Here is a 15635-nt window from a genome sequence, read left to right as displayed (position 1 = left end):
ATCGCCTATGCATTTTATGTTGCCCGACTTTATGATAATGACGAAGTTGCTAGGCAACTTTTTCTTTCAGACACTGGAAAAACTTCAAACTTGAAAGGTCTAAGAAGCTGAAATTCTTGATATTTTTAAATTAAACTTTATTTTTACGTTATTTAGTTTCTCATTCAAGTTAAAATTGCCATTGAGTGGTATATTAATTCCAAGTATTTCATTAGTTAAAATTTGACATATGACAATTACTACGACAGCGCAATTTGATGTATAATCAGTACAATCAAATCGAGGAAATCGGTAAAAACAAAATTTCCTGGGAATAACATTGGCGATATGTTTTCAGATGTTTTCATGCTTCTGTAAAATTTGACGGCCCTTGTGCTGTATTTTCAAGATTTTCTTGCTTTTACGTACGCGCGCCCGCATGTGCTATTTTGTAGAAAGTGCTATTCAAGGAGCCAAAGAGGCTTATTTGCCTCCCGAACAACAGTTTACCGATCACTACTGTAGATGAAAATTATAACAGCCTATATTGTTATGCATTAGTCTTTAAACTGAAGAACTGATTGTTCTATGACATCATATACAGTACCTACTATCATAATATTGTCACCATAAAATGCGATCAAACGTAGAGTTTATTTCTGACTCACCTTTCCTATTGATAACTTTTGAATTCAAATAAGCAAATACTAAATATAACTGATAGAAAAATCAAAATAAGCAAGTATTTTTGACAAAAATTGAGCGTTTAACAATGGTTACCAAAAAAGTACAGAATTATCATTTATAGATTAAATTTCAAATTTTTGTGGAAAAAAAGTTTTTAGTTACATTCAAAAATGAATTTAATACGTTTAAAAATGTCTGTACCCCTTTCTGTTTCGTTGGTTTCAAATTTATATGAATCCCTACGTCATTCCATGATGTGACTAAAGGCACGAGAAAAAGGCATGCAAGGTAATCAAGCATCATTTACCAGACTATGTCGACCGAAATTCAAATGGTGTTTGCTAACAACAAACATAGGGCAATATCTGATAAACCAATTATACAGATCGTCTGCCCACACTCTCCTTTCGTTCATTTTCTCCTCTTAGTCATTTCATGTTGAGGTTTGTTAATTCTTAAGACCTCAGACTGCTTTGAGAATAAACACTGATTTAATAATTTGGGTCGTAATCAAATCTCGCTTGAGTGATTGAATAGCTGTCAAAGATGCTGAAGCCAACGCGAGTCTTTAAGAGATTCCGCCATCTACTATATTTATGACATCTACTATATTGTCACGTACTTCCTCTCTTAAGGTCAACTAACAATGAAAATTCTTTCTCGAACATTCTAAAGCGCGCGAAATCATGACTTGGCGAAAATTGCCTCCCTTTCCCTGCTTCTTTCACAATGAATAAAAGTTTGTACAAGATTTACAAATAGAGGAAAATAAATAATACTCTTTTAAACTAAATAATATTTCCAGAAGCATCTGTTTTTCCCCAAAATTAAAGCCTTAAATTAAATAATTCAGAATCAAAATAAAATTTAAATTTCCATAAATCATAAAATCATTAACCTAATTTTTTATAACGCTATCCGGTAATTTCTCTACATAACATTCCTTTCCCCTAAGGAATTAAATTTTGGTTTACCAAAATTTAGCAGACAGAGACTTCTTGAAATACCATGACTCATACTGTGCAATAAGGCTAAAGGATAACATAATGTAACAATATTTCATACGACTCCTTGGTACAGTGACGTTACTGACACATTAAATGTAAAGTCCAAAATGTGCAAGTAAAACAACAAGATTAATCAAGGCAATTACTAATTAAAATACTCAAGGAAGATCATCAAAAATAATTAATCAAAAACATCAATTAAATCACTTAATTAAACCTAGAAATACTCAGAACACATACAAAAATAAAAATAAAATTAAGGCGCTAATCACAAACAAAATATGTCTAAGATCAATCAATAAGATAATTAACGCGCCGCAGATACATAAAATACATTCCTGAGAAAATAAACACACTAATAATTCAAACAATTCCAAATAAAATATGTCACATGAACGTATTCAAATAAGGAGTAAAGATCCCCTTAAGTACTACGAAATTGAATAACTTCCAGGAATGAATCCCAAACAATCACGTCTAAGAACAAAAGCGGCCTGATCAGGGCCAAGCATTAGAAAAGAAAAGAACGTTACAACACAAGGAACCTCGGAACCAGCCGAAAATACCCCACACAAAAATCAGAAAGAAAGAAAACGTGATTGTCCAAAAATTCAATCCAACCAAAATCAATTCCGACAATAGCATCCAGAATACGTTGTGCAAATACCAATTAGAATTTTATCCAAGACACACAAAAATAATAGTAATAATACAACCTAATGCATATACAAAATAACGTTTGGCCAAAAATTTACAAATACTACCAAGATACACATATACACATAAAATGAAAATACAATTAAACTGTAAAAATTTCGTACATAATTCAAATGAGCAATGAGATCAGTGATACTTAAAAAAAATTTAAACTGCAATACCTAAACAAATACACAAATAGTCATTATGTTAAACCATATCAAGTCAAAAAAATATTTCACTGTAATTCAAATCAAGCCAAAAAAAAAAAATCAACCAGCAAGAGTGAAGTGTCGCTAAAAATTTCAAACCTCAAAGTAAACACTAGTGAGTAACAACACCTTATTTTAGTCCCCTTAGTAAGACAACAAAAAAAAACTTCAGTAATTCTAAAAATTCATTAGGTCCACAAAAAAAAATTTCAACTAGTCAAAGAAATCAATCAAAGCTGGACTGAAGCACGTTACTAGAACACTAAATAAAATATCACAAATCAAAAAAGTGTTCAAAACAAACCCCCCAATTTAGGCAAAAACTGAGATCTATTCTGCATCAGACTTCCAAAACGTTGTATAGTAACCTAAGTAACAGCTTTCAACAACACCTCCACCCAAACAAAAGAAACAAAGTAACTCTTTACCGCGTCCATGTAAGCTGAGAAAAGCGCTGTATTATGAATGACAGACCTAAACTTTTACGTATCAAGCAAACCCCCAGACACGTTGAAAGAGAACATAAGATCTCTTATCTCGGAAAGAAAAGTGCGCTGACTGAAACGTTACAATTCTGAACCAACACAATGAAAAAGATACAACAATAGTTTTCTCAGATAACAAGTTCCTGTTTGCCCTGGTGTAAGAGGTCAAGTGCCACCATGAAGTGCAAGTATTTACAAGAAAACGAGCTTTCAGGACATTACAACTTCACGCAAGACCTAACTGCAAGCAACAAATGCAAAGTTCTCAAAAGTGCCAAACTAAAAAAAATACTCATAACTCGTAACTCAAAAATCCCTAAAAATCACACAAATGAAATCCATAACTCAAATTCTACTATTTTCCTATGACCACAGAAATCTCAATTCTTCCACAGAAACTAAACATCAGAGAACTTACATTTTACGGACCTTGGCAGAAACCACCAGAAAACAAAACAAAAACCTGATACAACTATCTTGATACTACCAATTCAAATACAAAACTTAAGCCAAAACAAGAATTAACCCCAAATTCAGCAACAAGTCCAACCAAGAAAGAAAATTCAATAACTCAAAATCTAATCTATTACGATTCACTAGCAAATTCAAGACAAACTACCTGTAATCAACAGAAAATTCCCACAGAGTACAGAGCAAAAGTAACTAATCTTCTCAAACTTATTTCAAAATTTTCACAAAACAAATTCCCGTTGTCACAAAATTCTCATTAAAATTCACTTTCTACAATTCACAAGACTAACTCAATTTCTACTGTTTAAACAATTCTCACATGACAACTTTTCACAAACTTAAAACTCAGAAGATAACTAATCTCAATTACTCTGACTCATTAAACTAATTAGAACCTCACTCAAGCTAATGAATTCAATCCAAAAAAAAAAAAATATGCAAACATCACTATTGCTGATCTCAGGCAAAAATTCAAATCTAACCCATGTTCACTTTAAAACAGAATTTTGCAATTGCAAAACAATCTTCAATTTTTCTAACTCATTCATTTGTATCATTATGCCTTCAGAACTTATAAAATTCATTGCTCAATACTAAATTAAATTTTCTAACACATTACACAATATACTGGAATTATAACAAAACATTGTAAATCAAAACGCAATAATATACTACGCTAGAGAATCATGAAAACATTACATACATTTCACAAAATATTATTCAATTAAGTCAAAAAAATCAAAATTTCTCTAACGTTACCCCTCACAATTATACATTTCACAAGATTCTAGGTTAAATAATTAGCAAAAACACACACACAAAAAAATTTCTAGCTACGCATAGCTATGGCTTGTCTCATTCAGTAAAATAATTAGAGTCTTTAATCTCTTTCTCTTAGAAGTGCTCAAAAAAATGAGTCCAGTTTTTACCGACAAGCACTCGAAACTTTATACAAGGATACACAAATAGCATAGGATTATCGTGAAATAATTCATTTTCCATCTTGTATCAGAAATCAGAAATCAAAAGTATACATCCAGAAAACACTCAAGGATTTTCTACAGTAAAAATATACAGTATCTATTCTCCTACGTTAAAAATATATATTTTTCCTAACTTTAAAGTTCAATTCTGTGTGCCTAACGTTAAAGTCCAAAATTCCTGAAATTCACACACATTTTCAAACTTTATCACTCTCGTATTAAAAAATAAGCAAACACAAATCAAAAACTCTAATTAATCCTAGCACCTAAAATTTAACACCTTCTTAAAACAGTAAGTTATACGAAATAAATAAATTCACAAAATCAGTTACTGATTCGATCCTTCACTAAGCAGAGGTCACGGCACCAAATGTTATGTTAAAAGAATAAAGTTTCGTCGTGAGAGGATCGAATAAACACAAAAAAAAAATATATAACTTATCTGGTTGGTGACATCTTGAAGTGGAGGAGAGCTCATATCTTAGCTCTATCCTTACGTCACTTGGCAAATCCGCAAGACAGAGACTCGAACGGCACGACAATAAATTACATCAGCTATACCGTCAAATCTTACGCCTGCTACTGGTTTCCATAGAAGAAAATTATTCCCACTGGAAGCAAGAGAACAGCTTACACCGCACGGCTGTCTGCCTAGACTCTCAGCTCCACCAAGGAAAACGTAGACAATTAAGCTAGGCATTTTAGAGAACGGCTAACGCAGGCTTCCAGTTGACTAAGGTGACATAATTCCTTCTGTTTTCATGTCGGAGTTCAGAGGACATCGTCCTGACTTTTGCCGATACAGATAGAGACCCAAGTCTCTGTTAATTTTTTTGTTATTCGCTCAACAGTTTTTTTTTTCTTCGCATTTTGAGAAAACCCGCGGCCGGGGAGCATAATTGCCGCTCCCCGCCGGAAGCACTGCTCGATGCCGACTAAATCTTTTCCTTTCTCCGGTCAAGAGTAAGTGTGTCTCGCCTCTTAACCAAACGCGGCCGGGGAGCATATTTGCCGCTCCCCGCCGGAAAACACCTCTCGGAGTCACTTACATTTTGTCCAGCAAGCCCAAAAATCAGCGAGTCAGTCCGAGAGTCAGCCAAAAGTGAGTGTGTATCCAACTCGAATTTCCTTCGTCTCCTTCACAAAACGGGCTTCCACTATGGCTTCACTTATCGCCCCCTTAATTATGGCAAAATCTTCGTTTTCAACTCCAAAATGCGGAAATAAGGGTGATCGCGCATGCGCGCCCTTCTTCACTTAGCCAACAACCGGACCTTCAATCGCCAAAAACCTGAACGACTTACATTGAAAGACAAGTAGCAACCTTTGACCTTTCCGTCACGTACTTTCCTCTCTTAAGGTCAACTAACAATGAAAATTCTTTCTCGAACATTCTAAAGCGCGCGAAATCATGACTTGGCGAAAATTGCCTCCCTTTCCCTGCTTCTTTCACAATGAATAAAAGTTTGTACAAGATTTACAAATAGAGGAAAATAAATAATACTCTTTTAAACTAAATAATATTTCCAGAAGCATCTGTTTTTCCCCAAAATTAAAGCCTTAAATTAAATAATTCAGAATCAAAATAAAATTTAAATTTCCATAAATCATAAAATCATTAACCTAATTTTTTATAACGCTATCCGGTAATTTCTCTACATAACACGTTTTTGCTAGAGGATGAAAAATGAAAACCTACCCAAGTTATATAATGTTGTATAATTTTAATAGATTTAAGTTAACAGTTATAGTATAAAATGGTGTTAGTGATATAATATATATATGAGGTTCTATAGCGACATTTGAATAGATTTTCTTAAGTAGATGCCTGCCAACTGCCAAGCGGTAAATTCTCTAAACTTTGATAGTTCGATTTATTTAGATTCTACATGAACGGGTTGGCTGCACTCCATATTTAACTTAAATATAGGTTGATTTCCCTTAAAGTGTCCTCCACGAATTCAGTCCAAAAGATAAACCTTGTGTGTTTTCAATAACCAAATAAAAAAAAAAAAAAATCTGAAATGTTTCAGATTTTAAATTACGTGCAAAGGGGCGTTCTTTTAACGTTTCGTGTGTTACCTCTATTTATTATATATCATGTTCTTTTCACCTAAACCATAAAATTCAGTTCAATAGCAATGTCGCAAAATAATTTTAAGATGAGCATATCTTTAGAATTTCCGATACACAGTTCCACGCGCTGGAGATAAAAATTGGTCTTCCGTAGAATGTTGCCATTGCTCGTTTTTAAATCGTTGAGTTTTTAATCAAAAATTCGTTGAAGTTTTATAAAATATGAAATTGATAGTAAAACAAATTCCAAATTTTAAATTTGGGTTTCCAGATGCCCATATTCGCAGTAGGATTACGTCATTCAAAATTGGATAGCTGTAGGTACCGTTGTTTTATCACAATGGGAGAAACATACATACATTTTTGCAGATTCTTCATTATTTAATTTATTCAAGTATGATACAGGGCGATACTATTTGGTGGAAACGATTTGACAAGTGATACAGGCTTTTAAAGTTTTCAACGCAAAATGCCAAAACGAAAATAATATTCCTTCAGGGACCAAGCCCCTTTGGACTAATAAATTAGCCCAAATATTATTTTGAAAATGTGACCATTTAGTAAATTGCACCGCGGAAGACATTGTCCTAGCTTTAAGTGATGAATGTGAAACGAGGAAATTTATATTAAATAAGTTTATATTAAATTGCGAATTCCTTAGATGATTATGAAACAATTTTCTGCCCTAATTATATTGCGAAACGTATTAAAAACAAATCATCATATTATATTTAAAAAATTCATCAAGACCTTGACATCGCAACAACCTTCAGTCATCGAGTATAACACCTTCCCACGAGTATAACATCTTATAATGTTAAAGAAGCCTAAACGTTCAAGTTTTTACAAGATAGTGACACTTGATATGTTTTAGAACACGATTATAAAAAAGGAGGAGATAAAAGTCTTTCGAAATTCGTTTTCGAAGAGTTCTGTTACCTTTCTTAGGAGTATTAAGTAGAAGATTATGTGCAGAGCAGTTACTAAAGCTTCTTTTGCTAATTATCAATATAATGTACGAGAAACGATATCTTTTCATCAAGACAGCAGTAAATAGTGATTCATAAACATGCATGGGGGTCTAATTAAATTCTGTGATGCGAAAGGGAATGAAATAATGCTGCTAGAAAATCAAGTCTTCTAAGTATGGAAAAATGTACAGTCAAACTAAATTCCCCTCTCCTCTTCAGTGACAAGGAGTTTCGCTGCTAGACACTAAAAGGGTGGCAAAATCATCGTTCTCTGTAATGCTATTGGCATGACATCACAAAATTCTTATCATTTGACATAAACGACCTGCTGCAAAGATCGCAATAGCTGGATATATTGAGGTTGTTAGTGCACAGTAATGAACAGCTGCACCCGTTGCAGGAATAAAGTTCCAACTTAGTTCATTTTCAGCAAAAGAACTACACGACTGGTAAATATTCATTTTATTCCCTCACATTATTGTCTCTTTTACTCAGAAATCTACTATAAAATATTAATTTTGTGTTGTAAATACTATGTTTAAATTATAACCCATAAGCTACTCATATTTCTCGTTTACGTACATATGCGTGCCGTAGAGTTACCAATCGTCCTTTTTTTAAAAGAGCAGTCCTTTGTCCCCTTGAATGGCAGCTAAACGAAATGAATTTTGTTCTGTAGTGGTAAGTACTCACAGTAAAAACGGTTTGAAAAAAATTGTTGTCCACATCAATTGTAGTTAGTTTCCCTGCTTGATATTGCATTCTTCCTCTTTGCGATGTATGAAGCGTACTGTGTAACCCGCAAGCCTGCGGTATAGATCTAAAGCATCGCAGAATCCGAAGAAGTCAGAGGCAGTCAGAACTCCCTGAATTTGAAACATTTCTCTGTGGTTACTTCTCTTCCAGCTCTGATTGCCAGCAGTCACTCTGGGGAGGGGAAGGAAAATATAATTTGCATTGAAAACTGAGGGTATTTCTTTCTAGCGTTTCGGCTAATCATATATTTAGCGTTTGAGCATACCGAATATACTCAGGAGAATCACTACGTGATAGTTTTCTCAACCCGAGATAATTCACTCGAACCAGGCAAAGGATTACTCAGCTTTCCTGTCTTTGTCCTTTTTTTGAGCGGGAAATGTCCTTTATTTCGAAATTAAAAATCTCTTGCGGCTCACTGATGACATGATAAAACGTTTCTATCACACTTCCTGTGTTTCATTAAGTTCCTGCGTTTTCTTAACTAAATATTCTTATCAAATTTCTTAATATTTATTTAGTATTATATTTAGTGACCTTTCTTCCATTATCAACATTGTTTGTATATGTACCTGCACTGTTCAGTGTTTTATGAGATTTGTATTATTGGCATGTTCGAAACTCAGAATTTTTGGACAGCCTTACTATACATGTTTTGCATCCACATATGCAAGGTACCTCCCCTTTTTCTCCAGTCGCCAGTTCTCATCTTTTTTGAGGACACAGAGCTCACGACTATACAAAGTGAGGCCATCCCACTGAGACGTATATTTAGTTACGGTAAAAAATTCTAATGAAGGCAGTCTAGCGAATAATTTTAGTATTCATGTCCAAAGTCACTGCTTTACAGTCACTTCGTCTTTACACTCAGTCTCCATATGGAATGTGCTTTGTTTGCATACATTTGAATTGTTCCAAAATATTTATTGGTTTTTCTAAAGTATCGCTGGCTGTATTTATGATCTCTCTTTTAATTTGCCACATTTTCGTGAAATCCTTACATACATATATACATTCTGCGTTTATCATAACATCACATTGCATTCTCCCATACATAAATTATGGAGCCGATAAGAAAAAAAGCTATTATGTTCATAAAAGAACTCTAAATTATGTCGAATTTAGTTCCAACATTAAATTTCACCATTTATCGTAGCTCTTTAAGAACTAAGAGAAGAATGAAACTTTTTGGTGCAGATGTTTTAAATGTTTTCACCTACTTAAGAAATAAGCTTAAATGTCGCTACAATAAGGAATATTTTTGCCTACAAGTTTATCAGCATTTGAAAACGTCAGACACTGCACAAGCTGTAAGGATTACGATGGCCGTTAAATTATTTCTTCTTTCAGCAGTTACTTATTTAGAAGAATACTTTGAGGAAAAGTTTACATTTGGCAAAATGTCAAGTGTGCTCAATGACTCATTTCTAAAATTCCAGAAATTCATAAATGTTATTGAGATTGGAAGCAGAAAGTAAAGTTGGACTTGAACATAGATAACATTTTTGATAGTAGCAAATGGTATATGGTTTTAAACATTGCTGATTATAAATGTATGAATATTTAAAAATGTTTCATATATGTTTTCATTTCCTTGACGAGCTGCATTCTACGAAAGAATTTTATTCTTTTCCCAACTAAATAGAGAAATGTGTAAAATAGATCTTCGATTGAACTTATAAAAATTTGAATTATTTTAGTTTGAAAGAAAATAGCTCAGAATTTGTCTAAAAAAGTGATGCCCATTTTCTATCTGCTAAAAGTCAAATACAATTTTAAATATTAAGAGGGTACTTTAATTTTATAATTTCGAGTAGTTTTTTTTTTAAGATTTTCTACATTCTGAATCAACAGTTTCTTAAAAAATTTCTAATGATTATTCTAATAATACATATTTTGTTTTTTATGAATCGATATATTATTACCTCAATTACTAAATAAAATTTCTTTCAGTTGTTTTCGAAGCTTTAAACACTCAAATTTTTATATGAACACTAATTTTGAAATTATTCTAATTTACAATATTAATAAAAAAGCTTTAATATAAATATATTTTAATGCCCTTTCTTGCGACTCGACAGAGTTGTCTACCTTAGCGTGCCTCAGGCTGAGAATATATTCCCATATTACATATTTTTGCATACCATATTTGCATCTAAGTTTTCAGTTCCAGTTGCTATCCCATAATCTCTAAAAACTTGGCTGTAGAATGCAAATTTACGATACAACAGTTAGTTGGTTTCGAAATGCAAAATTTTCAAGCAGTTGATTTTTATACCTCCAAGAAATGCCATTATAAGTCATATTTCATTAATTTTAAATTAATCAAAAGTGAGTCTCAGTACACTATGATCCAAGTAAGCCTTGACACTATAATAAATATAGAGATGCTTTACATATAATTATTAAATTCTTAAACGTTACGTATTTGTGGTTGGATCCATATTTCAGTTTTGCTTTGTATCTATCGTTCAAACAGTATTATTCCAATATATTTCAAAAATTATATAAGCCTCTCTTTTGCCATATTTTGAAACCATTTATTTCTTAGGCACAATCTTTGGCGCTTTGTTAAAAAATTTTGAACACATATATGCTAAACACAGTGTGTTTTGGCGTCCTCGGTAATTGCGGTGATTTGTGCCAGAGGGCGCACCGCACAAAGAGTTAGTTGCGTTACAGAACGTAAGGGAAGCGGACACGCCAAAATGTCGGGCGTATTACCGCTAATTGAGGTAATTGCATCGTATCTGTCAGGTGGCAGAAAACTAGTATGATGTATCAATTCACATGCCAGGTGGCAGAATATGTCTATGATGTACATGCCAGGAGACATAACGCTTGTAAACATGCCACGTGGCGTACGACTTGTAAATAAATTGTAAATAAATGTACAGTAAAATATCTTGGTGCAATAGATCAAGGAACACGCATCAACAACCTTCTGATCATTTGGATACTTACACAGTGAGAGATATTAATATAGATAATTCAAAACAAATGACTTTTAATTTATACAAACTGTTGCGTTCTACGAGTTCGTGGATTTGGAGTAATTCACGCTAACACTTGATGAAGAATAAACACACAATTCATTCGCCAGTATTACACAGGAGAGTTCCAAAGACAGTCGTAAAAAACTACGATTTCACAGTCGTTTCAAAAATACGATAAGCAGGCTAAAACAACCAATAGCACAGCCTTCAGATTACAATGGTAACGACAGCTTCACGGCAAAGAACTAAAGTGCGGTTCTCAACTCGGTTCAGTCGCTCTCAAGCTAATATCTGAACTCAAAACACTACTACTGAACTCAGCATACAACTACGCGTACATTCAGGGTATATGTAGCTTTAACCTACCTTCGAGAACACGCCAGAGGTAAACCGCTAAGAATAGATTCTAGAATGTTCTCGCATATCTACGGTATATCACCAGTTTTGTAGCCAAATATCGCAAAATGGGCGCTTTCGCGTCCGACACTTTCTGGCAGCAATTAGGCTGTTTTGCGGGGAAGCTATCTTGCCCCAGATGGACATTTCGCACCAATACATTTTTGGACGATTAATTTACCAGACTATTTAAAAGATGAAATATCCATATTTAGTGTTAAAAGCTAGTATATAATATGGTTTTATCTTTACGTTAAAATACAGAAAATAGTTTTTAGCAAAAATACGTCAAATAACTACAAGAGTATATGTTTAATAAGTTCAATGAAAGATGAAACAAATAGTTCTTAAACATGATAACTTGTACACCACTAATCAAAGGAAACCATTCTAAATGTAAAGAGAAATAAGTAGCAGAAATAAGAATAGTTTTTCAAACAATTTTTTTGTAATATGTTTCTTCCCGTCAGAAGCAAAGAAAACTCTTCAATGGAATCTTTTCTTTATCCAAGGTCAGAAAAAAATATCTTAAACGATTTCTTCGATGTCCATTCAGTTCCTATTGTAGGAATAAAGATGAATATAAAAACAAAATCAATAAATGAAACTGGAATTTAACCTACACGTAAAAGAAGGAATGTTCTCTTATTTTCAATAGCATAGATTTACTTTCAAACCTTGCCTTTCACTAGAATCCTGTTAAATGGTAAAATCAATAACTATGAATCACGTTACCAACTCTTCAACGAATCGTTACACAAAGTATTTTGAAATAACTTTATTCAAATAGTTCATATATACTAATTCAGAAGTCAAAAAACAAAAATCAGCGTTATATTTTCTGTGGTTCGGTAAAACAATTGAAACTAGTCCTGTGAAAATTTTGAAAATATAACGCTGATTTTTGTTGTTTTACTTCTGAATTAGTATTTATTCGTCGTGTTATTGTGTCTTAATTAGCTCATATATATTATTAGTTTTGTATTTATGTACTAACAAGAATAGAGTTAACTGTAGCAGCATGTTAAATTTCTTCTGTATTAAGATACACGCTGCATAGAATTTATAGGGCAAAAATTCAAAAAAAAAAAAAATAGAGCTAACATCCTTAAGGCTTATGTATAGTGAGTAATATATAGCTACTGATCTACCAATTTATACCTATCAAACAAATTAATGAATGCGTCTATGGAAGATTTTGAATGGTATAGCAGAGACTGTCTATTAGTTCGAAAATAAAGTATGTGAATTTAAGTTCTATGGAAGGCTTGGTTGCATACCAGTGTCTCCCTCCCGCTTCTTCGCGGATGCAAATTTTAAATACTCCCTATTGTGCATTGTGAATAATGTTTTTGACAAAGAGGTGGCTAAATCATCGATGCGTTCGACGAATGTTTTCCAGTAATGAACCGGCTATTTGGAAGGAGTTAGAATTAATGAAATTCCATATATTATAAGAAAATGTCACAATTTCCTATGATTTGGAAGACTCATGAACATATATCGTTATTTGTTTCTCAAGCAGTTTTTCTTGTGTATAATATATGTTTCATAAAGCATTGTTTGTAATTAAAATAATTGTAAAAGGAATTCTCCTCGTTTATTTTTATCAGAATGAAGACTACTAAGTAAATTTGATTGATTCAACTCACTTTCTCCTTCTTTTAAACTGATTTAGGCATTTTTATGAATTTGCTATAATATACATTTTCTGAAATTTAATAGTATTATTTAATAAACAGAAATATAGCGGTATTCTTGGAAACAAATGAAATCAGTATGGTCTTATTCATAGACAATGCACACAAGTAGTTCAAATATTCCATCAGGATCAATTTTATAACTAAATTTTAAGCTAGTACTGGAAGGAAATATTTCCCTTCATTTTAGATAAAAATACGTTTTAAATTCTAAAATTCAGTTAAATTAAGTATGTTCAATTTCAAGCTCCTTTGAAAGAAAATATATTAAGTAAAATTGAATTATGGAAAGAACATTGACATTACGAACTCATACAAAAGATCCTTTGACAGATAGTCATTGAAATAAGAGACAAACGTTTCCACAAAATTTTTTTTCCATCTACTGATATTTTCTAAAAGTCTGAAAGAACTTCATCAAAAAACATGAGTAAAATACTTCTCGTTTTTATGCTCCTACCGAATGAACCTCCAGATTGTGAAATCCACAAACGAGCGACACGAGCCAGTTGCAGGCTTCCACGTGGTCCAGTGTTAAGGACAAATAAAAATGAATATTTTTTATCTCATACTTTCTTTTACAGTATTGTCTGATAAAAACAACTCACGTATTTGCTGCATTTATAAGGTAAAGAAATCTTACAAATACACCCACTATATGACTGGTGTTTAGCAACGATTTTGCTGTTTTAATTCCTAAATATACGTTATTTTTTTTAAAGAATTTTAAGCAATTGGTTTTACAAAGAAGCCACTAAGTTGCTGAATAACTTCTTTCAGTATTTGGATTCCCACAAAGTTCAACTTATATTCATTTAATTTATTAAACGCCTCGAAAGAAATCTCTTTCGTGATGTTTATTTCTATGATGTTTAATTGCTTCCATTTCACGAATTTTCTATGCTTGGAATGTAGAAAATATTACTATTTGAGGGAAGTACTTGTTTCAACACTCGTGTGCAAGCGATAAATAAATGCACAGCTACGTAGTGAACAATTTAATATTTTCTTTATTACATAAACAGAGAAGTCTTTATGAGATATTAATTTATGACGAAATAATAACATGGAAGTTTTTTTTCTACCATTTGGTTTTTGGTATTTAAAACAGATAAATCTGAAAGGGAAGATTAGGTAACACTAATTTTATATTTTTTGTATTTTTGCTTTTAAAATATTTTATTTTAACTTTTTGACACATTAATAATAAACTCTTCGAGGTACTAAATTGTAAGTGGACGATTATATACTGCAAAGTTAATTATTAATTTACTATTATGATTTTACTATATAAATGTTACAGAGAAGGTATGCACCTTCTTTATAACATTTATATAGTAAAATCATAATAATAATAGTGCACTATAGAAGTATATAGTGCTTTAAAATATCTTGCATACAAACGTACTTATTTTTGCAGTTCGAGTGTAATTCGATATAATTTTCTCAGCGCTGATGTGTAACTAATCTAATATTTGCAGTTTCTAATTAATGTGCGCAGCACTATGAGGAATATGGCGTATTGAAATAATAATTTAATATCATGAGGCATATGAGAAAGTTCTGATTGGTTGAATGCTCATCTTGACTTTAATACTTTCAATAATATCATTTATATAAGCTGTATTCCATAGATAAATAGGATTCCATGCAGACGAATGACAAAAGCTGACCATTAATAACATCATAGTAACATTAACTGAAATTTATTGTTTAATAATAGATAGTAAGATACAGCTGCTCATACTTTGAAGGTTATGGGTTCGTCCTTGGAATTCTGTGTAATAAATCTAGTGGATAAAAACGTGTTTAATCTAGATATAGCTTTTCGGAATTCCCAGAAAAACTAGCAAATCATATTAATAAAAAAGAGGACAGGAAGTATACATACCGTTAGGTACAATAAATATTCTTTATCCAGATAAAATGCTATCATGGCATTCACGTCACAGAAGCAGCTTGTCATATTTTGCATTCAACCGTGCAAAATTAGCTGTGACTTACTGTGATAAGTCACGGAGTTGCTATGATCAAAATCTGCTCATAGAACATATCCTTAAAACATAAAAGCTGACGTAAGGATGTTTCTTTATATCATACATCATTTTCTGCCCAGGAGTTACGTAGATAGCCTAAAACTGAGTGAAATATCACGTATATGAATCATAAATAGTGAGTAGGGTGTTTTCTTTCTGAACGTAACAATCAAATGGAATATCT

At 32.4% G+C, this 15635-nt stretch overlaps 1 protein-coding gene across 5 annotated transcripts in view; it reads right to left on the bottom strand.

The window, feature by feature from the left end:
- LOC118184750 (somatostatin receptor type 2-like) overlaps positions 1 to 15635 on the bottom strand; it is a 512152-nt gene that overhangs the window by 90156 nt on the left and 406361 nt on the right. The gene's annotated exons all lie outside the window — the stretch shown is intronic.

Source organism: Stegodyphus dumicola, chromosome 2 (genome assembly GCF_044657685.1).
Source record: "Stegodyphus dumicola isolate Sdum_Otavi_A_Nest chromosome 2, ASM4465768v1".
Lineage (NCBI taxonomy): Eukaryota > Metazoa > Arthropoda > Arachnida > Araneae > Eresidae > Stegodyphus > Stegodyphus dumicola.
Note: the sequence above shows the minus strand (reverse complement) of the source record. Positions and strands in the feature narration are given on the sequence as shown.